This window comes from Arachis ipaensis, chromosome B9, assembly GCF_059453495.1.
Source record: "Arachis ipaensis isolate K30076 ecotype BB chromosome B9, ASM5945349v1, whole genome shotgun sequence".
Taxonomy (NCBI): Eukaryota; Viridiplantae; Streptophyta; class Magnoliopsida; order Fabales; family Fabaceae; genus Arachis; species Arachis ipaensis.
This window is the reverse complement of record NC_142444.1, coordinates 145,615,110-145,641,526: the sequence shown is the minus strand read 5'-3', so window position 1 is coordinate 145,641,526 and position 26,417 is coordinate 145,615,110. Positions and strand designations below refer to the sequence as shown.

General features: G+C 38.1%; 1 pseudogene; it reads left to right on the top strand.

Annotated features, from left to right (window-relative positions):
- The first annotated feature begins 1,648 nt into the window (after positions 1 to 1,648).
- On the top strand, positions 1,649 to 2,688 carry LOC148546679 (uncharacterized; annotated as a pseudogene).
- Positions 2,689 to 26,417: the final 23,729 nt, after the last annotated feature.

The following is a 26,417-nucleotide window of genomic DNA, read 5'->3' as shown; positions in this document are numbered from 1 at the left end:
CGGGTACTCGACGTGTTTTAAAAATTTGAAACGTTGCCACTTTAATGATATGGCAAACGTTACGCGGCAGTTTCCTGAAAATCTGTGCGTGGCTTTAAAGAGGGGTGCAAAAGGTCTTTTTTGCCCCTTGTTCATAAAAGGTTAATCTCTTCCCTCTTTTTTCTTTTCCGTTGCTGATAACGCTCACCTTGCTTCGTTTCCTTCATCGAAAAACCTCTTCACTCTTCTTCCTTTGTCTTTGCTTTATACTGCATTCTAGGTCAATATTTCTTCATCTTAAACCCTGTGAAAGATCTCGTTTTGCTTTTTCGAAGATAAATGTTCGTGTTTCTTGCTGTTTGACGTGCCTATTTACTTTTGCATTTCATTAAGGTTGGTGTTTTTACCCATTTTCGTTCTATTACAATTGCTCTGGGTACTTGTATTTGCCTTGAATTTTGAATGATCATTTAAAATGTTGTTAGTGACGGAGATTTTGTATTTCCTTTAGTATTGTCACTTCTTGTTTGTTCTTGAAAACTTGCTGAAAACTGTTCGCTGCTTGGGATTTGTTGCTAGGGACTTTGATATGGTTGTATTATTCCCAAATGGTGTCGCTTTTGCTTGGTTGGAAGCGACGTCATTTCTGTGTTCGGAATTTGATGATGATTCGCTGTGTTTATGAGATTTTATGAGAACTGTTGTTAATTGATGGTGTCGTTAACGACGACCCAACTTCTCTATGATTATTGTCCGACTTTCTGACTTGTTGTGACGATTTTTCTTTGTGTGTTGCATTTGTAAGTATAGCCTTAGTGTCTCGCTTTGTAATTCACAATATGTTGACCAAAGTTCCCTCTCACTTAACGTGGGTAGATATTTCTGTTCTTACTCCTGTCCTTGTTATTGATAGAAAGTATGTCGGAATCTTCCAGAGGCGCCATAGGTTGTGTGAAAACCGGAAAGATGAGTAGAACTATAAGATAGTGGTAGCTAATCCCGAGAAGAGGGTATGTTTTCTCCCATTAGATAGGTCGGAATGCCCTTTCTTTTACGCCTATGATTGCTTTTTCACTAAGCTAGACGTTAGGCTTCCTTTTTTCGACTTTGAGATTAAAGTCCTCTGTACTTGCAATGTTGCTCCTACCTAACTACACCCTAACTCATGGGCTTTTCTGAAAATATACCACTCCTTTGTTGGGAATTGGATATCTGATCTTCCCTGAAAGTGTTCTTCTATCTCTTTGTGCTTACCAAACCTTTTAGTTTTAAAAAATTAGGTTAGGTTTCTTTCTGAGCTGTCTAGGGGAGGAAAGTTTTTTCTATTTTGACGAGTCTTTTCACGATTTTAAAAATTATTTTTTCAATCCGAACTGTTGAGGATGCCCAACCTTTCTTTCTTGACGAGAACAATGAACCATTTTTTTGTTGTATTGGGAAGAGAGACCAGTAATAGCCAAGTATAATGTAGATGATTTAGATGAGCTCGAAAAGAGTGTAGTTGGCTTATTTCAAGAGTGTTGGGGCTGGCCTCCCTATTTAGACACCAAAAAATTCTTAGGAGATCCCAGTCAACTCTAGTCCGAACTAGGTAGCCATCCTTTCTTTTACTTATAAATTCTTGTTGTAAAATTGTGTTGGCAGCTAATGTGTTTTATTTGCAGAAAAAATGGCTCCTAAGTCGGCTGCCATGAAGACACTTCGGGCCACCAGAAAGAACATTGTGGCTCGGGACATACAACTAAAAGAAGCTAGTGATGCTGCTACCCGGTCTTCTCCCTCGAAGTCAGACTGGGGTGCGTCAGCTTCGCGAAAGGTTATACTCGTGACTCGTCCCTCCGTTTCGGCCAATTCTCTTTATCTCCACCACTGATAGTGTTGTGACCCGTCCTCATCCTTCTTCCTCCAAACCAAATCCCAAAAGGTAAAAAGACTGCTGAGTGGGAAAGCATATACAATAGGGGCTTTGATGGGCTTGTATGGAGTGAAAAATATATTCTCCCTCATAGCCACATTAGTATGGATGATGTGTCCCTCAAAAACCATCTTAAGCTCTTGGCCCGAGGTAGAATTCGGACAGCAGGCGTGTGTGCAGCCTTGGCTAGGGAGTTGGAGAAAACTTTCCTTAGCGCGACCCACAGCTCCTTGGTGGCTACTCAGGTCGAGGTGGTTTCATTGGAGGAGACAAAAAAGGAGCCTAAAGAGGAGAGGGATGCATTGTTGTCTGACTTGGGCAAAGCTCAGGCTAAGGCAAAACAGGTGGAGACGGCCTTGGCTATGTCAAAGGATTTGAGAAAGAAGGCGGAGGAGAGCTACACCCATGTCTTCGGGGGGAGGCTCAACCTAGTGGATGAGCTGGCTAACGTTTGGGACAAATATGCAGAACTCGAGAAATCTGTGGCTGAAGGAATGGATGAAATGTTTTCAAATCTAAAGGCCCAGTTTCAAGTTATTGCTGCTGAGGCGGACCTTTCCCTGATCAACCAAGATAATATTGTGGTAGACGAGAAGATCGTCCTGGCTCCCGAGGATGATGAGGAGGTTCATTTGCACGACCCGAAAATTTTGGGTGCAGAGGTTGGTCAAATTTTCCAAAATCCCAAGGTCCCCTCTGGGAATGAGGTCGTTAGTGGTGAGCTCCCTCCTTCTCCGACTGTCCCCATCGCAGCTGTGCCGGTTTCTGAGTATGACCCGACTCTTTCTACCTAAGCTGAAGATACTGTCACAGAAGAGCAGCTTAATCCTTTGTAATTCCGTCTTTAGCAGTTTGAATGGCCCAATGTGTGGGTCTTTTATGAATACTTTTTTTTTGTAATAGCTTGTAGCTTTGAGCACTTTTTTAGTTGTATTTTTTAGACAACTTTAGTTTTTTTTTTATCAAAAAACCTTTCTTCATTTTGATCATGATTATAGGTTTTCAGTAATTATTTTTTGTCGAGTTAGATCTTAGCCTATATAGCCGTTTAGTTGTAAATCGTGTTTTGACAACTTTTTAATACTGTTTTTTTGCTAAGTTAAATGATGTCGGTGAAGTAGGTCGGTATAGTGATTTTCTTTGTAAGTTCCAACTTTGTGTAATCGGACTTTGCCAAGTTGCTTTTACACTTCGTTTTTATTCCGCCTTGATTTTGAGGTTGATCTTACAAATTGTTTATATAACTTCTTATATTAATTTGTACCTCGTCACTTCAACTTGCAGACCATTCTAGCTCAGGTAATGATTTTCGCGGTTTGTCAAGCTTAAATTAATGCATTTTTATAGGAAACTTTTAAGAAAGAAGTGGATTTATCATTGATAAATGAAAAATGCCTTTACATAAATTGGCTAATAGGATTTTGACTACTCTTAGCCCGTGTTATGGTGCCTCGTTAAAACTCCCTTCAGAGAAAACTCTTCTCGGGAAAAAAATTATGAAGTCGAGAAAACGAGTACATCAGGAAACAAGGTGCGCTACCTAACTGTAGTACTTCTTCAAGTTACACGCATGCCACGACCTCGAGAGTTTCATCCCTTGTAAGTCGGACACCTTGTACTAACATTTCCCTAAGACTTCAACAATCTTGTAGGGTCCTTTCCAGTTTGCAGCTAGCTTTTCATTGCCCGACTTCTGAATCCCGATGTCATTTCGGATCAATATAAGATCCTTCATGATAAAGCTTCTTTTGATTACCTTCTGATTGTACTTCAGAGCCATCCTTTACTTTAGTGCTTCCTCTTTGATCCGAACTTGTTCTCGAACTTCTGGGAGGAGGTCGAACTCTTCCTTTTGTGCTTGGATATTGGCCCTTTTATTGTAGAATATAACCCTTAGAGATTCTTCAGCAATCTCTATGGGAATCATGGCTTCCATTCTGTAAGCAAGTTGGAAAGATGACTTCCTTGTTGTGGAGTGAGAAGTTGTCCGATATGCCCATAAGACTTGAGGAAGCTCGTCTGCCCATGCTCCCTTTGTGTCTTGTAATCGACGCTTCAATCTGGCCAATATGACTTTGTTTGCAGTTTCAACTTGTCCATTGGTCTAAGGATATTCTACCGATGTGAATTGGTGCTTTATCTTGAGGCCAGCCACTAAGTTTCTGAAGGTCGAGTCGGTAAATTGAGTTCAATTGTTCGTGATGATGGAGTGGAAAGCTCCAAACCTTGTAACAATGTTCTTGTAAAGAAACTTCCGACTTCACTGAGCCGTGATGGTTGCTAATGGTTCTGCCTCGATCCACTTAGTAAAATAATCAATCTCTACTATGATGTATTTTACTTGTCCTGGAGCTTGAGGGAATGGTCCGAGGAGATCAAGACCCCATTTTGTAAATAGTCATGGTGAGATGATGCTGACAAGCTCTTCAGGAAGTGCAACATGGAAGTTGACATGCTTCTGGCAAGGTGGGCACTTTTTGACAAACTCGGCCGCTTCTCTTTGTAAGGTTAGCTAAAAGAAGCCGGTTCGGATCACCTTCTTTCGTATTAGAGGTCGAGTCGCACTTTAGGAGAGGTGTTGATATCCCTCTTTTGTATAAAATATTATGGATCAAAGTATAATTTTGTGCTTCCCTTATGAGTCTTCGAGTCTCTTTTTCGTCCTCAGGAAGGATATCAAATTTAAGATAGTTTACTATGGGGTTATCCATCCTAAATTTTGGTTGGATATGATCATTGTATTCGAGTTGTTATTTTCCTTTGATACTAATGGTGCGTGAAGAATTTTTTAGATGAGACTTCTATTGTTGCTCTCTAGCTAATGTGTCATCTCAATTAAGCGTCAATTGTCTACTTTCTTTTTAAATCTCAAATGTAAATATTATTTATGAATTTTTATATAAGCATTTTGAGAAAAATTAGTTGTATGATAATTGTTATTGCACAACAAATTCTATATGAACAAATATTAATTCTGATGAAATAATGTTATGTGGTTGCTTTTATTTCAAGTGCAAATATATATAGATTAACATTCGCCTATGTAGAGTTGAGTTAATTATGGGGTTCTTTGAGTTGTTCTTTCCACAAATTAATATTCTATAATACTAAGTTAGTTTCTATGGCATTGAGTCTCCTTATAAATTTGGTTAAGGGTTTTTTTTCATTTGGAAAAATTCCTTTGTGAGTATAGTCACTATCACCATGAGCAAGAAAATTTGAGCTGGAGAACTCTTTTGTTGTTACTACTAACTTATCATATGTAAGAATATTATAAGATAGACAACGGATGTTGGATATTGGTATAAATGTGTTTTTATAAAATTAATTTTGATTAAAATTAGATTAATTTAATATAATTTATTTATAGATTTTTTTATTAGACTGAAAAATGAACACTGTTTGAATAACACATGCAAAATTTACTTGAAGTGTAAAATTACTAAAATATATAATTTATATCATTTTTTATATTTATAATTTACTTTTTACAATATAATAAAATATATTTAAAAAATATAAATATTATTGTACAGTTTATAAAATAATAAATTTCTGTGTGTAATATTCAAAAGATATAAAGTTAATATTAAAATCTATTTTAAATAAAATTATATTATTTTGTCAATTTATTTAACATGGTTCGAGTTGTAAAAGTGTTTTTGGTACAATTTGGATTGATTTTTTGAAGAAAAAAAACAATTTTATTTTTAAACTGCCAATTATTCGATTAAAAAAGGTAGAATTTTAAGATTTTATTATTAGTAAATAGAAGAAACTTTAAACTGATATAAAATAAATAGATAATCAAATCTCATTTAAATTTACAAAATATTCATTAAATAAAAATAATTTATGAATAAGATAAAAATATATAACAAATCAAATATATTATAAATAATACTTTAAATTTGATTATAAAATTATAATAATAAAATCTTAAAAATATATGATCTTTTATGATAGAGTTTTAGGTAAGAATAGTGAGAAAAGATTATTATAAGAATAGTGAGAGAAGATTAAATATAATAGGAAACTCAAAGCTTGGAGAAAAACAATTTCGGTAGTTAATTTTATCTTTATATAACAACATATTCATTTACGTATTATTTTTTTTGTAGATTTTGTTAAATGTACTCTAAAAATTACTAATTAAAAATAGAATCTATTAAAAAGATACAAGTTAATTTTAACTAAAATATTAAAAGATGTTAATTATTCTAAATTTTATATATTAATTTTTTTAACCGTCATGCTACACATTCATGTAATTTTGTATTTAAGTTCATTTAAGGTGGTCCAACACAAAAAAAATTCAATACCATTAAATGAGCGTGTATAACACGTGCCCCAAACCACTCAAAACGTTAACATTCATTCGCGCTTCATTATGAAAAAACGTTCCTTCTTCTTCAACACGCACGAAACTGCTACTTCTCTTCAAATCTCTCTCAAAATCACTCAAACTTCACTCACGTTCTATGCAGAAACCGTTACTGGAGAAGAATCGCGAGAAGATTTCGCAAGGAAGAAGCAAAAACAAACGAAAACAGCAATAGAGACTGCGAAAGGTATGAGAAAAACTACTGTTCATTTAAAATCTTGCAATCTCGCGTTTCTCCTAGTTGCATTTTAGATTTACTGGATTGAGTTGCTTCGTTTAGTAGATCAACGTATTCTGATTGCATTTTTACAGCGTAACTAGGGCTTGGAATGAAATGTGTTCTTATTTTCATTCGGTTCAATGGAGTTGCTAATTTTGATTCACTTGATTGTTAGTCTGTTCAGTTGACTTCTTTTGCATGGAGAAATACTATTCTTGATGATTGAATGTTTATAAGGATTTATTCAGCACATGAATGGTGTTCTATTCAGTAGGCTTGGTGATTTTCATTTACTTGATCGTTAGTGTGTTCGATTAAGTCCTTTTGCATGCATAAATGTCTTTCTTGATGATTGAATGTCTATTACATTTTATTCAGCATATGAATGGCGTTCGGTTCAGTGGAGTTGGCAATTTTCATTCACTTCATTGTTAGTGTGTTCAGTTGGCTTCTTTTGCATTCAGAAATGCTTTTATTGCTGATTGAATGTTTATCATTCACAACATGAACGGTGTTCTGTTCAGTGAGCCTAGTGATTTTCATTCACTTGATAGTTAGTGTGTTCAGTTCAATCCTTTTGCATGCATAAATATCTTTCTTGATGATTGAATGTTTATCACATTTTATTCACAACATGAATGGTGTTCTGTTCAGTGGGTTTGGTGATTTTCATTCACTTGATTGTTAGTGTGTTCAGTTCAGTTCTTTTGCATGCATAAGTGTCTTTCTTGATGATTGAATGTCTTTTACGTTTTATTTAGCACATGAATGGCGTTCGGTTTAGTGGGGTTGGCCATTTTCATTCACTTGGTTGTTAGTGTGTTCAATTCAGTCCTTTTGCATGCATAAGTGTCTTTTTTGATGATTGAATGTCTTTTACGTTTTATTTAGCACATCAATGGCATTCAGTTCAGTGGGTTAGCCATTTTCATTCACTTGATTGTTAGTGTGTTCAGTTGGGTCCTTTTGCATGCAAAAATGATTTTCTTGCTGATTGAATGTTTATCACTTTTTATTCAAAATATGAATTGTGTTCAGCTCAGCAGGGTTGCTAATTTTGATTCACTTGATTGTTAGTGTGTTCAGCTAGCTTCTTTTGCATGCAGAAATACTTTTCTAGCTGTTTCATTATTTATCATGTTTTATTCAGTCCATCAAGGAAGTTTGGTTCAGTGGGTTGGGACATTTTCATTCACTTGATTAAGATATGCATGCTTGTGCTTGTCGGTGTATTGAGTGAAGTATTGACCAAATTTTTTTATTCTTACAGCAAAAATGAAGAAGACAATGGTGACAAAGAAGGACAAGCCGCGCTATAACATAAGCACATTAAATATATTTATCCGCTTTGATTCGAATAAAATCTATTTTGTATTATAAATATATCGTGACATTCTATTTCGAAACCTTGCAGAAAACTCATGATTGCAGATGTAACACCCTAATATTCAAATTCTTATGCTCGAGTCATAAGTCAATGATATTACGGTGGTACGACTTAGGTGGATTTTTAATATATAATTATAAGTATATTTGAAAGGAGTATTAATCGAGAAGCCTGAAAAGAGTAACAATAAAATCGTGAAGTCGTATCACTCACGTATCGACAACTAAGAGTTAAAGCATGAACTCGAAAGCGATATACGGTTGAAGACATAAAGGAGAATAAGAGAAGGACAATATATAGATATATAGCATAAGTAAATAGCCACTAGTCACGACCAGTGAAGTTTAGGTCGGTTAGGGTACAGTATAACAGTAGTTGACAACAGAATATCCTAATCTCTCCCAAAAGAAACATAAGAGCCTCTATAGGCAAGTTTAAAAGAGTTTAATACATAATGTAAGCTTTTCAAGGTAAAGGTGGAGAGATTCTAAGCAAAATATAAAGTAGAGAACATAAAAATCTTCGCCATCTCTCAGATGAACCACAGCTCACTTCTGAGCACCTGGACCTGTATTTGAAAAAAAGAGATATATACGGAATGAGAACTCCCGACCCATGGGTTTCCAGTACGGTAAAAGTGCCTAATAAATATAATGCATTGTAATAAAAACTCACTAAGCATCCTAAACTTCTTTTCACCAAACATTCACCTTATGTTCTCGCTAATCCATAAAGAGGCAACTGTTATAAGGGAATGCTAAGTCAAATTCTTATTCTTCATACTTCTCAAATCTCTTTAACTCTCCAACGAATCAAAATCAGAGTCATAAACAAAACCATCACTAGTTATTCTGTCTCAGCAATTCTATATCAATACATCATATCCTCACCTGGAGCAAGTGAAATCACTTCACTGCGTCTGCCCAGGGATCTCAAATGATCTCATTCAATAGTCATCGTCATTATTCAATTACATCATCAACTCATCTCATCAAGCACAGCCCTCAGCATCCACCGACACCAGCATGAGGGACCTCTCAGTTGTACAAACACAAGCAATACAGACAAGTAATACACAATTAAAGTACAAGTAGAACAAGTAGCATATAATCAGGTAATATAGCATATATGATATAGCAATCCAAAATAAATAGGCAAACCCAAACAATTTAAACATATGCAAATGATGTATGCCTACCCTATGGCTGATGAGTCTCATCTGTCGGTTATAAAGCCAACCCGATAAGTCTTGGTAGCTAACCATTGGACTGTCCCTCTGTCGTGCATCCCTAACTCGAGTTATTCTCAATCATAAACATGATCATAATCATAATCATACAACACCCACACTGGTGTTTATCCACGGGGGCGAGCTCATCCGGAACTTTCACAGTGTCCGGCCACACTTACGACATACGGTCAGCAGAGTATCGAGTCTCAACCTGGAGCACGTGGTGGCTAGTCATTGCTTTCATCTAGGGAAACTTGTATCTCAGATAATCATTTCACATTCCTTCATAACATTCCATAATCATTCATCATGACCATATCGTCAATTATACATCACATGATTGCACATTTTATACATCACTCATCATAATCCGGGGCAAGTGGGGGCGAAACCACAACCCTTGCGTCCACCCGGGGAGCCTCTATACTAACCAACCCGGAGCAAGTGGGGCGCAACCACAACCCTTGCATCTACCGAGGAGGTATGTTCTCATATGCCCAAGAGGAACCAAGGGGATCCTAACCTCCCACCATCTTGCTGGGGGCGATTTTACAATACTAGGAGGAACAAGGAAGGGGATCTTCACCTTCCTTCATCTCTTTGGGGTCGCACTTCCAAGAAAGAGAGCTTAAGATAAAACAATCATTCAAAGCCATATTTTCATTTCTAGTCATAAATCAATATTTATCATAGCCATCCGGCTCATGGCATAACCCATAACCAGCCAATAATCATTATCAAATACAGTCCTTTAGCTCACAGTATACACCGCACTTCTATCATCACCCTCAGCAACTCATACAGTCATCATTATTCATAACCCATCATTAATTCTCCCCTTACTTCGTCCAGAAGTTACCACATCTCCTAGCATCTTCCTATTGCTAGGCATACTATAAGTATTTAGGACATAAAGGGTGAGAATGGAGACGTAGAAATCTGAAATTTGGCTTGAAAACTCAAAATCAACTTTGGGGTGAAAATGGGGTCACGCGTGCGCGTCGCCCACGCTTTCGCGTGGATGGGAGAAAAGTAAAGTGATGCCTGCGCGTCAGCCACACGTACACATGGGTACATTTTGTGCCCCTCGCACAAAACCAGCACAATTCCCGCACAACTCTCGGGAACTTTGGCTGGGCACTTGAATCAGTACATCGACACATACGCGTCGGCCAGGAGCACACGTGGGGGAGTAAAAATTTGAAAGTGACGCATGCGCGTCGGCCACACGTACGCGTGGGAGTACGATCTGCCAAAAATTTTACTAAGTTAAAAAGTTGCAGAATTTCATTTTTAAACCTCAAACTTCCACCACACATAACTTCTTCTACAAAAATTTTTTTTCAACCATTTTTGAACCGTTGGAAATATCTTTGAATAAACTTTCATAAAAAATCCATTTTTGAGGAATTCCAAACTCTGTGGACTGAGTTACGGACCGCCAAAGTTGGTCAAAAATCAGTTTTTACCCAAACATAAAAATCACCAATTGTTCCAATGTTCACAAGCCAAATTCATTTCCACTCATCCAAATGACCACAACCCAACCACATTCACATAATTTTACTCAACCAAAACCAAACCTACCTCATCTATACAATTTCACCCAAAACTATCAAATTCCACACCTAAATTCCTCAAACCTTATTATTTAATAACCAAACCAATTATTCACACATTCAATGTCTAAAATCCATCCAATCTCTTATATCATCACACAATACACACATCAACTTACCTTCCTTACCTCTTTCCGGCCTCCGGCCCAAATTCACAATTTAAATGCATATTCCACAAACCAATATTTATTATCCGATTTATCAAATTCTCAACACACCAAACATACAATTCACATAATTCTCAACCCAATTATTAATTCATATTACATATCAACTATGCATATTAGTACCAACCATTTACACAATCCAAACATAATCTTAGGGGCATCTAACCTAGGAATTCTCATCACACCACACGGTATTTAAATGAAACTTAAACTGTACCTCTTGTAGCCAAAATAATTGAGTTTCTTCTTGAGAGTCTCCACCAACCCTTAGATCCAAGCCTCACCAAGGCTCCACAAGCAACACCAACCTCCCAATTGTGCCCCAAAATCACCAAATACACTAACATAACCAATTTCACATATATACATTAACCTGGGGTTCATGAAAATGATAAATCACAAGGGTTAGAGGGTTCCTTACCTTAACCTATGAAATTGGTTGATGGAACTTACCAATGTCTCATACTAGAGCACTCCTAAACAACCAAAATCACAAGATTTTCTCAAAACCCAAATCAAATTCGAATTTAAAGAGAAAAATAAAAACTGGGCAGAGGACAGTAGATTACTCACCACAAAACTTACATAGAATTGTAGAAGATGAAAAGAGCGACGCATGACTGCAAATGGCTCGTCAATCGGAGTTTCGGATCAAAAGTTATGGTGATTTGAATTTTGATGGAGATAGGATTTTCTCTCTTCTTCCTCCCTTCTCCATAGCTGCGCCCCTCTCTCATTTCCTAGGTTAAATGAGCTGAAATACTCATAAATAATGTTTATATATTTTGGGTCTTGGGCCCACTTGGGCCCGGTTCACTTATTTTAGTCCGTTGGCCCAATTTTGGGCCAAAACCTTTAAGATTAGAGTTTTAAATCGCATTTTAAATATTTCTATCTTCCCTAATTATAACTCCTAATTTCTTTGCCTTATTCACTTATAATTAATTTTCTCAGCTGTAGTATCAGACAGATCTCAGCCGGTACTACCGGTCAAAATTCCAGTGCACGATTTTATGCAGAAAACTATGTTTTCCAACTCAGAAAAATCCACTGAGTCCAAATATCATATTTAAATTATCAAATTTCGATTGCTAGATTTTCTAACCGTATTCGCTCCTATTTAATTTATTATTTAATTAATTACGGTTTGACCGGATTTTACATTCTACCCCCTAACAGAAATTTTTGTCCTCGAAAATTCCATCCGCCACCACGAGTACGTGAGTGTAGTCTGCCTTTATATCCAACGCATAGTAGCTCCAAGGTCTTTTTACTCTGTCATCAATAATATTACCATCATCATTAGTCATAGTCGTCATCCTACATCACTATAATCAACCAAAAATCATCACCATACCTTAATCATACTCCATCACTATCCTCTCTCTCTCTCTCTCTCTCTCTCTCTCTCTCTCTCTCTCTCTCTGTCAAGCCAATTACCAGTAATCGCATCTCAACTCCGAGCATAACCTCCAGACTTACTTTCTTATTTCCAAACCCTCGAATTTCTATAAAAATTTCTGTTTTAAAGTCTTGACTAATTAATGAAAACTCTCTTCATTTTTAGAAGTCAAATGAGTTTGAAAAAACAAGTTAACAAAATCGTAAGAATCCGATTTTCTTTAATAATTTATAAAAGCATTCGAAACACATCTCTTTTGTTAAAGTTACTCAAATCAAAAACCATTTTCAAAACCATAACCAACACTCTTTCAAATTCTTGGGAAATTTCGACAGCACCTCCCCTAAAACTGGAGTTTGCCACCCGTCACGGGTTCCCTCAAACCAATCTCAGTACAACATCAGCATTTCAATTTAATGGTTTTTTCAAATTTGTCTTTCAAAACCAATCATTATAAATCTCAATCTAAATCCAAGGCCACCATGACCAAATATCATAGTACTCATATCTCAAACACGACAACTTGCACTCACTCATCATCTAAATCCAATTACGTATCAACGATCATTTCCTCATCCATTTCAGAACTATCAAAGTTCATAGCCACAATATATCCCAATTATCTAGAATCATTATCTGCATTAGTTTACTAACCTTTTAAGTACTCAAAACACAAAGCATTTCTAATCATACCCTACTATTCCTTATTATTACCATACTATCCTAACGCTTCAGCAAGCTTCCGCTGTGCTGATGCGTGAGCATCTTTCCTATCTTTTCCTAGTGAATTTGTATTTAATTTGTTGAGTTTAATCAAGAATTAATTATCTTTTAGCCACTATGGATGCTACTTTGAGTCTTGTGCAATTCTGTTTATTTTAGGTAGCATTTGGTTGAATTTGATGGAGCTTCCGCAGAAAAAAAGAAGAAGGCCATATAGAGCAGGAATGACTTAGAGGATGGAGAGGAAGCTTGCACAAATGGAATCAGCACAAGAATTAAAGGAGATGACAGCAAGGAACGACGCGTGCGCGTGATTTGGAGCTTTCCATGGCGACGTGTGCGCGTATCTGACGCGTACGCATGAAAAGCGAAGATTGCTCAGCGACGCGTGTGCGTACCTGACGCGTACGCGTGACATGCGAAGAAGACCATCGACGCGTACGCGTGACAAGCGCGAAGTGCAGAAAACGCTGATTCCTATTAATTCTGATTTAAAACTTTATTTTTATAGAAATAGATATTATTTTAGTTTTAGAGAATAGATTTTAAATTAATGAGGATTAGATATAAAAGAGAAAAGAAACTTCTCTTCAGGGGGATTCCACCTCAGCCAAAATACATTTTATTGTTTGTCTGACTAAGCCAATCAATCAATCATTGTTGCTTAATCCATCAATCCTCGTGGAATTGACCCTCACTCACCTGAGGTGTTACTTGGTACGACCCGGTGCACTTGCCGGTTAGTTTGTGGTTATAAATTCCGTACCAAGTTTTTGGCGCCGTTGCCGGTGATTGATAGTGACTAACAACTATTCGTTGTTTGATTGCTTAGATTAGGCGTTTTAGTTTTAATTTTATTTAAATTTTGCTTAGTATTTTCGAAAAAAAATTTTTAAATAAAAAGCACTAATATTTTTCCTTAATTTCTGAAATTAAGTTTGGTGTCCTCTATTTATTTTTATTTTAATTTTTCCTATTTATTTTTTTATTATTTTTATTTGGTTAATTTCAAATTTTTCTGTCTTACTTCTACCTATAATTTTCGAAATTTGTTTATTTATTTTATTTAGTATTTTTATTTTATTATTTTACACAGGTTACCTCACAGGGACTTCTCTGCACTCTGACGTAGAGAATCCCATCTTTTCTTGTATTTTGTTTGTTTATGCGCAGGAACAGAGACAAAGAACATCTCTTAGACTTTGATCTTGAACCTAAAAGAACTCTCAGGCGATGTTTGCAACAAGCAAGACTTTGCAAGGCTGCAGAATCCACTATGGATCACAATAATACTGTTAATGCCAATGTGACGAATCCGAATGGGGATGATCAACAAAGGAGAGTGCTTGGCTCTTACTCTGCTCCTACTGCAGATCTTTATAGAAAAAGCATTGTGGTGCCTACTATAGCTACGAACAACTTTGAGTTGAAGCCACAATTGGTCACCTTGGTGCAACAAAACTGCCAGTATCATGGTCTTCCCCACGAAGACTCAAATCAATTTATTTCTAATTTTCTGCAGATTTATGATATTGTGAAGACAAATGGAGTGAACCCAGAGGTGTACAAACTCATGCTCTTCCCATTTGCTCTGAGGGATGGAGCAAAGCTATGGCTAGATTCCCAACCCAAGGAAAGTTTGGATACTTGGGACAAGGTTGTTACGGAGTTTTTTACTAAGTTTTTCCCACCAAAGAAGCTAACTAAGCTTAGGGTGGAGGTTCAGACCTTCAGGCAGAGGGATGGTGAAACTCTTTATGAAATTTGGGAAAGGTACAAGCTACTGATTAGGCAATGCCCTCCGGACATGTTCTCTAAATGGACCCAACTAGACATCTTTTATGAAGGCTTGGGTGAAATGTCCAAGATGTGCTTAGATAATTCTGTAGGTGGTTCATTGCACAAGAAGAAGACACCTGAGGAAACTATTGAGCTGGTTGAATTGGTTGCTAGCAACCAATATTTATACCCATCTAACAGGAATCCTGTGAACTCTGAGGCTCCTCAGAAGAAGGGTGTTATGGAAGTAGAAGATCTTAATGCTCTTCTTGCTCAGAATAAGCTTATGTCTCAACAAATAAGTCTACTTACTCAACAGATGGGTGCCATGCAAGTCTCAGCTATCAACACCCAAAACTCACCTCAAGAGGTCTCTTATGACATGACAGGTAATTTTGTGCAAAATGATAATTATGACTATACTCAATGCTCGTTTGAACAGGTCAATTACATGGGGAGTGGTCCTAGAAATCCCAATAATGATCCATATTCTAAGACATACAATCAGGGGTGGAGAAATCACCCAAATTTTGGGTGGAGGGACCAACCTCAGAGACCTCAGAATTTCAACAATAACTCTCAGGGCGGCTTCCAATAGAATAATCACAATAACCGCCAATTTCAGTCTCACCAACAACAACCACCTCCGCAGGCAAATTCTAAATCCCAAGAAGATTCTAATTGAGAGATGATGAGGAGTTTTATGCAGGAAACTAAAGCCTCCATTAGAAACTTGGAGGTGCAAATGGGCCAACTGAGCAAACAAATACCTGAGAGGTCTGCAAGTACATTTCCATGTGATACAGTGGTGAACCCAAGAAAAGATTGCAAGGTTATTCAATTGATAAGTGGTAAAACAGCTGGCTCTGAGACAAAGGCCAATAAAGAGCTAGTTGAAAAGGAAGCTCCAGAGGAGAAGAAGGAAGAAGTGGAGCGTGCCCCTCCAAAGCGTGCAGACAACTCGTTCACTGACTCTCTTGGCACTTATCCTACATTGCCAAAGGCTCCTGAATACAAGCCAAAAATGCCATATCCTCAGAGGCTTCAGAAGGCTTCCAAAGAAAAGCAATTCTCTAAATTGTTAGATGTCTTCAAGAAGCTACAGATCAACATTCCTTTTGCAGAGGCTCTTAAGCAAATGTCCCTTTATGCTAAATTTATGAAATAATTGTTGACTAATAAGAGGAATTGGAAGGAGCAAGAAACCGTGGTGTTAACCAAGGAATGCAGTGCTATTATTCAAAATAAACTTCCTGAGAAAATGCAAGATCCAGGGAGCTTTGTGATTCCTTGCACCATTGGAGATATCACCATTCAGAGAGCTTTATGTGATCTTAGAGCTAGCATCAATCTCATGCTACTTTCAGTGATGAAAAAGCTTCAAATTGAGGAGGTAAAACCTACTCGTATTTCTCTTTAACTTGCTGATCTTTCTATTAAATTACATGTGGGTGTTGTTGAGGATTTACTTGTGAAAGTAGGACCCTTTATTTTTTTTGCTGATTTTGTTATATTAGACATGGAAGAGGATGTAAAATCCTCTATTATTCTTGGTAGACCCTTTTTAGCTACAGGAAGAGCTCTGATTGATGTGCAAAAGGGTGAATTAACCCTGAAAGTAAATGAAGAACAGGTGGTCCTTAATGTTTTTGAAGCTCTCAAGCACCCTAATGATTCTGAAGGGTGTATGAGAATTGATGTTGTTAAACCACTTGTTCAAGAAGTATTGGAAGCTGAGGTACTTGATGACATTCTGGATCCTATTTCTGAGTATGAATTAGTTGAAGTTGATGATTCACCATCCCAGAAGGCTATGGTTCACATGCCTAAAGCAGAGGAGGAAGCCCCCAAGCTTGAGCTCAAACCTTTACCTCCTTCTTTGAAATATGTGTTCTTGGGTAAAAATGATTCCTATCCAGTAGGGGTGTTCAAAACCGATCCGGACCGAACTAAACCGATGGACCGAACCGAAAAAACTGATAACAGAATTAACCGAAAACCGAAAAAACCGAAAAAAGTGATGTTTTGTGGTTTTTTGCGGTTCGGTTCGGTTTTCGGTTCTTGCCACCAAAACCCTAACCGAACCGAACCGAACCGGTTCTTCAGAAAACCCTAAAATTAAACCTACCCCAACCCCACCCCCTCCCCCAAACGCGTTACCCTTTGTCACTTACAGCTGCGCGACTGCGCGAGTCCCTCCCCTCCCCGGCTCCCCCCATGGAAACCTAACCCCGCCGCCCAAACCCCAGATCGGAGCCACCACCCACGCACCCAAACGGCCAACAGTCACCCACCTTCTTCACTCCTTGTCCAAGGTAGCAGTCAGCCAGTCACCCTAACCCCGCCGAAGGTAGCAGTCACCCTAACCCCGCCGCCCAAACCCCAAATCGGAGCCACCACCCACGCACCCATGCACCCAAACGGCCAGCAGTCACCCACCTTCTTCACTCCTTGTCCAAGGTAGCAGTCAGCCAGTCACCCTAACCCCGCCGAAGCTAGCAGTCACCCTAACCCCGCCGCCCAAACCCCAGATCGGAGCCACCACCCACGCACCCACGCACCCCAGATCGGACCTCACCACCTCCGACGTCTCCGCCTCCACCCAGAAAGCCTCCACCCAGCAGCGTTTCTGGGTTCTGTAGGGTCACCTCACCACCTCCGACCTCGCCGCCTCCACCCAGAAAGCCTCCCACCCAGCCACCGATTCAAGTTCATATAGAGCCCGAGCCATCTATTCAGGTAAACTTTACTGATGCATTCTTGCCTTGTTGTTGGTATTGCTGCTTGGTGCTTGCTGGTTAATGGTTATTGTTCAATGTTCAGTTTGTTCAGTTTGTTCAGTTTGTGACTTTGTTCAATGTTCAGTTTAGTGTTTAATTTGAGATTATCAAGTTTTGTTTTGTTTAGTGTTTAATTTGCCAAGTTCAATTTGTTCATTGCCAAGTTCAATTTGCAAATTCTGTTTAGTGTTTATTGCTGCCTTGCTGGTTTAATTTGTTCATTGCTTGTTCACATTATCAAGTGCCAATTCTGTTTAGTTTATAGCTGGTTTAGGGCTGGTTCCTTGCTTGTTTATTGTTTGGTTTATTGCTGTTTATTGCCAAGTTCAATTTATTGGTATAAAGGTTTATTGCTTGTTCATTGCTGGTTTAATTTGAGATTATCAAGTTTTGTTCTGTTTAGTGTTTAATTTGCCAAGTTCAATTTGTTCATTGCCAAGTTCAATTTGCAAAATCTGTTTAGTGTTTATATAGCTGTCTTGCTGGTTTAATTTGTTCATTGCTTGTTCACATTATCAAGTGCCAATTCTGTTTGGTTTATAGCTGGTTTAGGGCTGGTTCCTTGCTTGTTTATTGTTTGGTTTATTGCTGTTTATTGCCAAGTTCAATTTGTTGGTATAAAGGTTTATTGCTTGTTCATTGCTGGTTTAATTTGAGATTATCAAGTTTTGTTCTGTTTAGTGTTTAATTTGCCAAGTTCAATTTGTTCATTGCCAAGTTCAATTTGCAAAATCTGTTTAGTGTTTATATAGCTGCCTTGCTGGTTTAATTTGTTCATTGCTTGTTCACATTATCAAGTGCCAATTCTGTTTGGTTTATAGCTGGTTTAGGGCTGGTTCCTTGCTTGTTTATTGTTTGGTTTATTGCTTGTTTATTGCTGGTTAATGGTTATTGCTTGTTTATGTAGTTTAACGTCAGTTCAAGTGAGAATATGGGCGACACTGGATTACCTCCAGTTCCTATTCCGAATGAATCAACAGCATCAGATCTCCGACTGCTTTGCCTCCTGTGCCAGCTCCTCATCGAAACACAAGAAAGCTTGCTAGCAGAGGCCGAGGGAAAAGGCGGGCTATTGAAGAAGCTCCCGTTGATGACTCTGCTGAAACTGAGACCGACGAAGGTAAGAGAAAACCTATTAGACCTAGGTCTTGGACATGGGATCACTTTACTAAAGATGAAACTAGTAATCCACAGTATCCTAGAGCTAAATGTAATTGGTGTGGGGCTAGTTATGCATGTGATACACATAAAAATGGCACTAGTAACATGAAAAATCACTTGTTGTCGCAATGCAAAAAATTTCCGAAGGAGGCATTAGATCCTACCCAAAAGATTCTTTGTTTTCAAGATGTGGTAAAAGATGATAGGAAAGGGATAGGTAGTTCACTTTCTGCCGTGTCATTTGATGTTGATCGTTGTAGACAAGCGCTTGCTAGAATGATTATCGTGGATGAATTGCCTTTTTCGCATGTTGAGGGGGAGGGTTTTCGTTATTATACGAGTTGTTTGCAACCCAAGTTTCCTATTCCTGGAAGGCTCACAGTTGCTAGGGATTGTTGGAAGCTTTATTTGAATGAAAAAATTAAGTTGAAGTCTGTTTTCTCTCAACCAAATCAAAATGTTTGTTTGACAACTGATTGTTGGTCATCTGTGCAAAACTTAAACTATCTTTGCCTTACTGCTCATTACATTGATGCTAATTGGAAGTTGCAAAAAAGAATTTTGAATTTTTGTGCTATCAAGAATCACAAGGGAGAAACAATTGGTAGGAAGATTGAGAGATGTTTGTTGAGCTGGGGGATATCTCGGGTTTTTTCTATCACTGTTGATAATGCTAGTTCAAATGATGTTGCACTTTCTTACTTGAAAAATAGAATGGAGGATTGGAACTCACATCCATTAAGGGGGGAGTTTTTACATGTTAGATGTTATGCTCATATTTTAAACCTTGTTGTGAATGATGGGTTGAGAGAAATGCATGAGTCAATTGTAAAGATTAGAAATGCGGTTCGGCATGTGCGTGCATCACCTGGTCGTACTGAGAGGTTTAAAACTATGATTAAGGAAGCTAGAATTCTGGAAAAAGGCACTGTCCATTTAGATGTTCCTACCAGGTGGAACTCTACCTTTTTAATGCTTGAAAGTGCTTTGAAGTTTCAAAAGGCATTTAAACGTTTGGGGGAGAGAGATTCTGAGTTTGCTATGATGGCTGGTGGGATTCCTAGGTCTGAGGATTGGGAGAATGCAAGGCATTTTGTCAAGTTTTTAAAAATATTTTATGAGGTTACTAACAATGTTTCTGGTTCAACGTTTGTGACATCTTCTCAACACTTTAATGACTTTTGTAAAATATTGTCTACACTTAAGCATTGGATGGAAAGCTTAGATACTGTACTTTCAAGCATGGCTGAGAAAATGAAGTCCAAGTATGATAAGTATTGGGGAAATATTAAGAACACAAACATGATGATTTTCATTGCAGTTGTTCTTGATCCTAGGTATAAGCTTCAATTGATTAAGTGGAGTTTTGAAAAGTTGTATGAAAAAGAAGATGCTGAATTTTTAACTTCAAAGGTGAAGGAGACGCTTTTCAAGGTGTTTGATAGCTACAGGCTGTTTGGTGGTAACTATCAAAGGTCTACTCGGCAAGATCCTCCTGAAATTAGCACACAAGAGCTTCAGGCACATGAAACTTCTTTTGCTATGGAATTTGAGAAGGAAATGCAATTCAATGAGAGTGTTAACAAGAATGAGGTGGAGTTATATCTTATGGAGGCATTAGAGAAGAGTAGTGTGCAATTTGACATTCTAAATTGGTGGAAAGTGAATTCTACTAAATTTCCAATTCTTGGGGGGATTGCAAGAGATGTCTTAGCCATGCCAGTTTCCACAGTTGCTTCAGAATCGGCATTTAGTACTGGAGGAAGGGTGTTGAATAATTATAGGAGTTCTCTAACTCCAATGACAGCTGAAGCGTTAATTTGTACCCAAAATTGGCTTCGAAACTCTCCAAAACTTGTCCTTGAGGAACTCATCGAGGAATTGGAGAATTTAGAATTAGGTATGGTTAAGTTTTTACTTATAATTTTCTTTATTTTAATCTAGTTTTTATTAATATATATTATTTGTTATGATTGTTTCTTGTTTTATATAATTTGTAGAAGTTGCACCCACACGTGATCCCAATGAAGAAGATTCTGGTGTTGAGTCTGATTAAAGTACATCTTGTTAAGTTTTATGGTATGAATTGTTCTCCTTATATTATTATTATTATTATTATAATTATTATTATTGTTGTTGTTCTTATTATGTGACTGTTTTTTTTTTTTTCAGGTTGGTTTGCATTATGAAGTTTTAGCTATTTTGTTGGAGAAGACACCATAACTTTGCTATCAGTTTAATGACAATTTATTTTTATTTTTAGTTGTGTTGACTGTTAAGCTATTAAACTTCTTTAATTGTCGTATTTGAATTCTATTGTCGTTATATTTCATTAGATCAAGACTTTTTTAGCTATCGTGTATTTTGGTTTGTTGATTTCAATCTTATGACATTGCATAATAGTATGGTAGAATTTTTTTTTATTTGATTGAAAAAACCGAACAAACCGAACCAAACCAAACCGATTTTAATTGGTTTGGTTTGGTTCGGATGACCTTGAAAAAAAAACCGAACCAAACCGAACCGCAGCTTAATTAAACGATCGGATCGGATGGCTTTTCCTTCAAAAACCGAACCAAACCGCACCGCGAACACCCCTACTATCCAGTGATTATTAGCTCTTCCCTGAAGCCTGAAGAGGAAGAGGCACTTATTTCAGTGCTCAGGAGCTATAAAACAGCTCTTGGGTGGACCATTAGTGACTTGAAGGGGATTAGTCCAATCAAGTGTATGCACAAGATCCTCCTTGAAGATGATGCTAAACCAGTTGTGTAACCACAAAGGAGACTCAATCTAACTATGAAAGAGTTGGTCCAAAAAGAGGTAATGAAATTATGGAAAGTAGGTATTATTTACCCTATTTCTAATAGTCCTTGAGTAAGTCCTGTGCAGGTAGTTCCCAAAAAAGGAGGGATGACAGTGATCAAGAATGAAGAGAATGAGCTTATTCCTACAAGAACATTCACAGGATGGAGAATGTGTATAGACTACAGGAAGCTCAACACTGCTACAAGGAAGGATCACTTCCCCCTGCCTTTCATTGATCAGATGCTTGAGAGGTTAGCTGGTCATGCTTTTTACTGTTTTCTAGATGGATATTCTGGATATAATTAAATTGCAGTGGACCCTCAAGATCAAGAGAAGACAACATTCACATGCCCCTTTGGAGTATTTGCCTATAGGAGAATGCCTTTTGGACTTTGTAATGTTCCAGGAACTTTTCAGAGGTGTATGCTTTCAATTTTTTCTGATATGGTTGAAAAGTTCATTGAGGTATTTATGGATGACTTTTCTGTTTTTAGTAATTCTTTTGAATCATGCCTTAAGCATTTATCTTTGGTTTTAAAATGATGTCAAGAATCAAACCTTGTTTTAAATTAGGAAAAATGTCATTTTATGGTTACAGAAGGTATTGTTCTTGGACACCGAATTTCAAGTAAGGGGATTGAGGTTGATAGAGCAAAGATGGAGGTAATTGAAAAATTACCACCACCAGCTAATGTTAAGGCAGTTAGGAGTTTCTTAGGTCATGCAAGATTTTATAGAAGATTTATAAAGGATTTTTCTTAAATTGCTAAACCATTAAGCAACCTGTTGGTTGCTAATGTTCCTTTTGTCTTTGATTCTGATTGTCTGTATGCTTTTGAAACTCTGAAAGCAAACCTTACCTCTGCTTCCATCATAGCTCCCCCTGGCTGGAATTTACCATTTGAATTAATGTGTGATGCTAGTGACTTTGCTATAGGAGCTGTTTTAGGATAGAGGCATGGTAAGCTTGTACATGTCATTTACTATGCCAGTCATGTGTTAAATGATGCCCAAAAGAATTACACAACTACAGAAAAGGAATTATTAGCCGTTGTGTATGCTGTTGATAAGTTTAGGTCCTATTTACTTAGTTCTAAGGTTATTGTTTACACTAACCATGCTACTTTGAAGTACCTTCTAACCAAGCAGGACCCTAAACCAAGATTAATCAGATGGGTGTTGCTCCTTCAAGAGTTTGATATTGAGATAAAAGACAGGAAAGGGTCAGAAAATCAAGTAGCTGACCATCTCTCCAGAATTGAGCCTGAAGCAGGAGTACAATCACCCACAGTTGTGACTGAGACGTTTCCGAATGAACAATTGTTCCTCATTCAGCACACTCCATGGTTTGCAGACATTGCAAATTATAAGGCCATGAATTTTATTCCAAGGGAGTACAGTAGGCAACAAGTGAAGAAGATATTGACTGATGTAAAGTACTACATTTGGGAGGAAACATACCTTTTTAAAAGGTGTTCAGATGGTATCATCCGGAGATGCGTCCCAGATGAAGAAACACAACAGATTCTTTGGCACTGTCATGGTTCTGATTATGGAGGCCACTTTGGTGGTGAAAGGACAGCTACAAAGGTCTTTCAGAGTGGGTTTTACTGGCCGACTCTCTTCAGAGACTCAAGAGCATTTGTGAAGCACTATGATAGATGTGAAAAAGCCACGAATCTCCCTGCCAACCATGAAATACCACAGCAGGGGATTCTTGAGGTTGAGCTGTTTGATGTGTGGGGTATTGATTTCATGAGACCTTTTCCACCCTCACATTCAAACAACTATATTCTAGTGACAGTTGACTATTTGTCCAAGTGGGTGGAAGCTGTGGCCTTACCCACCAATGATGCCAAGGTGGTAATGAGCTTTCTTCAGAGATATATCTTTAGCCGGTTTGGTGTCCCAAGGACACTCATTAGTGATGGTGGAAGCCACTTCTGTAACAGACAGCTGGACTCTCTTTTGCAGAGATATGGAGTCCGTCATAAAGTGGCAACCCCCTATCACCCTCAGACAAGTGGACAGGTTGAAGTTTCCAACAGGGAACTTAAAAGTATTTTAGAGAAGACCGTCAGTGTTTCAAGAAAAGACTGGTCTAGGAAGCTTGATGATGCTCTCTGGGCATACCGGACAACTTATAAGACTCCTATTGGCATGTCCCCTTATCAGCTGGTCTATGACAAAGCCTGTCACTTGCCAGCTGAGTTAGAGCATAAAGCTTACTGGGCAATCAGGTATCTGAATCTTGATTCAGAAGCTGCAGGAATCAAGTGAATGCTTCAGTTGAATGAGCTTGATGAATTCATATATTCAGCCTATGAGAATGCCAAGCTCTATAAGGAGAGAACCAAGTTGTTGCATGACAAGAAGATTGCCATCAGAGTCTTTGAGCCAGGACAGAGAGTTCTTCTGTATAATTCAAGGCTCAAACTCTTTCCCGGGAAGCTGAAATCTCGGTGGTCAGGACCGTTTGTGGTTACCAGAGCTTCACCATATGGTTATGTGGAAATACAGGAAGAGAATTCTGACAGAAAATTTACAGTGAATGGCCAGAGGTTGAAGCCCTATCTTGGAGGCGAGATTGATCGCCAGAGGTCCGCTCATCTGCTGAATTAGCAGAACTGACCGTCAAGCTAGTGACGTTAAAGAAGCGCTTGTCGGGAGGCAACCCAATAATTTCGTATCCTTAGTTATCTTTCGTAGTAGTAGTTTTCTTACTTCTTAGATCTTTATTGAGTTTTTACTATTTTTCTGATCATGCAACTATTTTATAATAGGAACCGAACACTACAGGCGACCAAAAAAAAATGGCACACGACGCGCAAGCGTCGCTGACGCGTACGCGTCATATGTGTGTGCATGAAAAATAAAAATCAAACAGAGAGTTGGGCAGGAGTGGTGCTGGTGGCGTGCCTTGCACACAAGTAGGTCCACGCGTACGCATTCCTCACGCGTACACGTCGCTTGTGGTTTCACCAGTCCATGCGTATGCGTTCCCCACGCGTGCGCGTCGTTTGTGCTTTTAGCCATCCACGCGTGTGCGTCCCTGACGCGTACGCGTGACCCTGAAAATCGGCGTCAATGAGTGTTTCAGCAGAGAATTGTGCTAGCTTGGTGCTGGAATTGTGCTAGAGGCACAAACTTGATCACGAGCACGTGTCGCTGATGCGTGTGCGTCCTTTCCACAAATAGCCATCCACGCGTGCGCGTGCATGACGCGCACGCGTCATATGAAAATTTTGGTTCCCAGGCCACGTGAACAGAGAGTTGTGCGTGTGCGCGGCCGCCTTCGCGCGATTCGCACAAACCAAGGGCACGCGTACGCGTGCCAGACGCTTACGCGTCACTATCAAAATCAGGCAACCCACTCGTACGCGTGCTGTACGCATACGCGTCGCCTGCGCCGCACACCTCCACTAGTTCGCCGTCCAATTTTAAATTTTCATTCTCTCTCCCTCCCAAATCCTAATTCTCTCTTGTTCTTTTATCAATTTCTTCTTCTTTCATCATAATAGTTGTTTTTCTTTGTTTTCAGTTCTTCTTTGCTTGAAGACAAGCAAATCTTTAAGTTTGGTGTTGTCGCTTCGCTTATGGCTTTTCTGTTTGTTTTAATAGCACCAAAGGGAGATGAATGTTCTTCATGGAGGAATGAGATGGCCGCTAGAATAACTGAGGTGGTTGAGTTCCTTTCACTCTATTTCTCTTTCGTTCTTATTTTGTTTTTTTCTGTTTTCTGTTGCTTTGATTGCCTGCATGAACTTTAATACTTTTAGTTCTTAGAATTAGTTTCATTCTGTTATTAGTCTCATGTACCACTCACTGAACTTGAATCTAAAAAGAAAAAGAAAAAGAAGTGATATATTGCATGAAAAATTGAGTTTATGTTGAAGAGTAGTCTTATTCACTTAAATGTGGTGGTATTTTCTGTAACTCTGAATGCATGACATAAACAGTGCATATTTAAATTTGAATCAAAGAATGTTGATGTATAAGGAACAGGAATTTAGAAAATTATTATGAAGTCTCTGCACTAAGTAAAAGTTTAATCCTTGAAGCAAAAGAAACAGCAAAAAAAAGATATAAAAGCAAGGTCCAAGGCTTTGAGCATCAATGACTAGGGAGGTCAAACATGATTAAAAGCTCCAAGAGTTGTTTCCCTAGTCACATGCTTGTGGTGTTCTTGTGTCAAGTAATCCTTGAGACAAAATATTTAGAGTCGAGATCAATTGCAATTAGCAGAGTATGCCCAAGGCTTTGAGCACCACTGTCTGGGAGTAGCTGAAAGAAAAATCAGAACTTCAAAAGAGTTCCCAGTTAAGTGCTTGTGGTGTTTCTGTGTCAAGTAAAACTTGAGGCAAAACATTTAAAGTCACGGCTAGGCTCAAGGTGCAAAGCACCGAAGAAAAGAAAAATTGCTCTGTTCAAGGGTTAAATTGAGCTACAAAAGATCAGAGAATTCATAATATTATCCGGATTCTAATTCTGAATGACAGTGACATTCTTCTGATTCAAAGGAGAGTAAGATGCCAATACTATTCAGGATTGCAGTTGTAAACCCCACTATAAGAAGAGACATGAGCTTAATTGAACTCTCACTCTCATGTAAATTCACATTCTAAGCCTATATTAGTTTGGTTGCTTGAGGACAAGCAACAATTCAAGTTTGGTGTTGTGATGTGTGAGCATCTTTTCTATCTTTTTCTAGTAAATTTGTATTTAATTTGTTGAGTTTAATTAAAAATTAATTATCTTTTAGCCACTATGGATGCTACTTTGAGTCTTGTGTAATTCTGTTTATTTTAGGTAGCATTTGGTTGAATTTGATGGAGCTTCCGCAGAAAAAGAGAAGAAGGCCA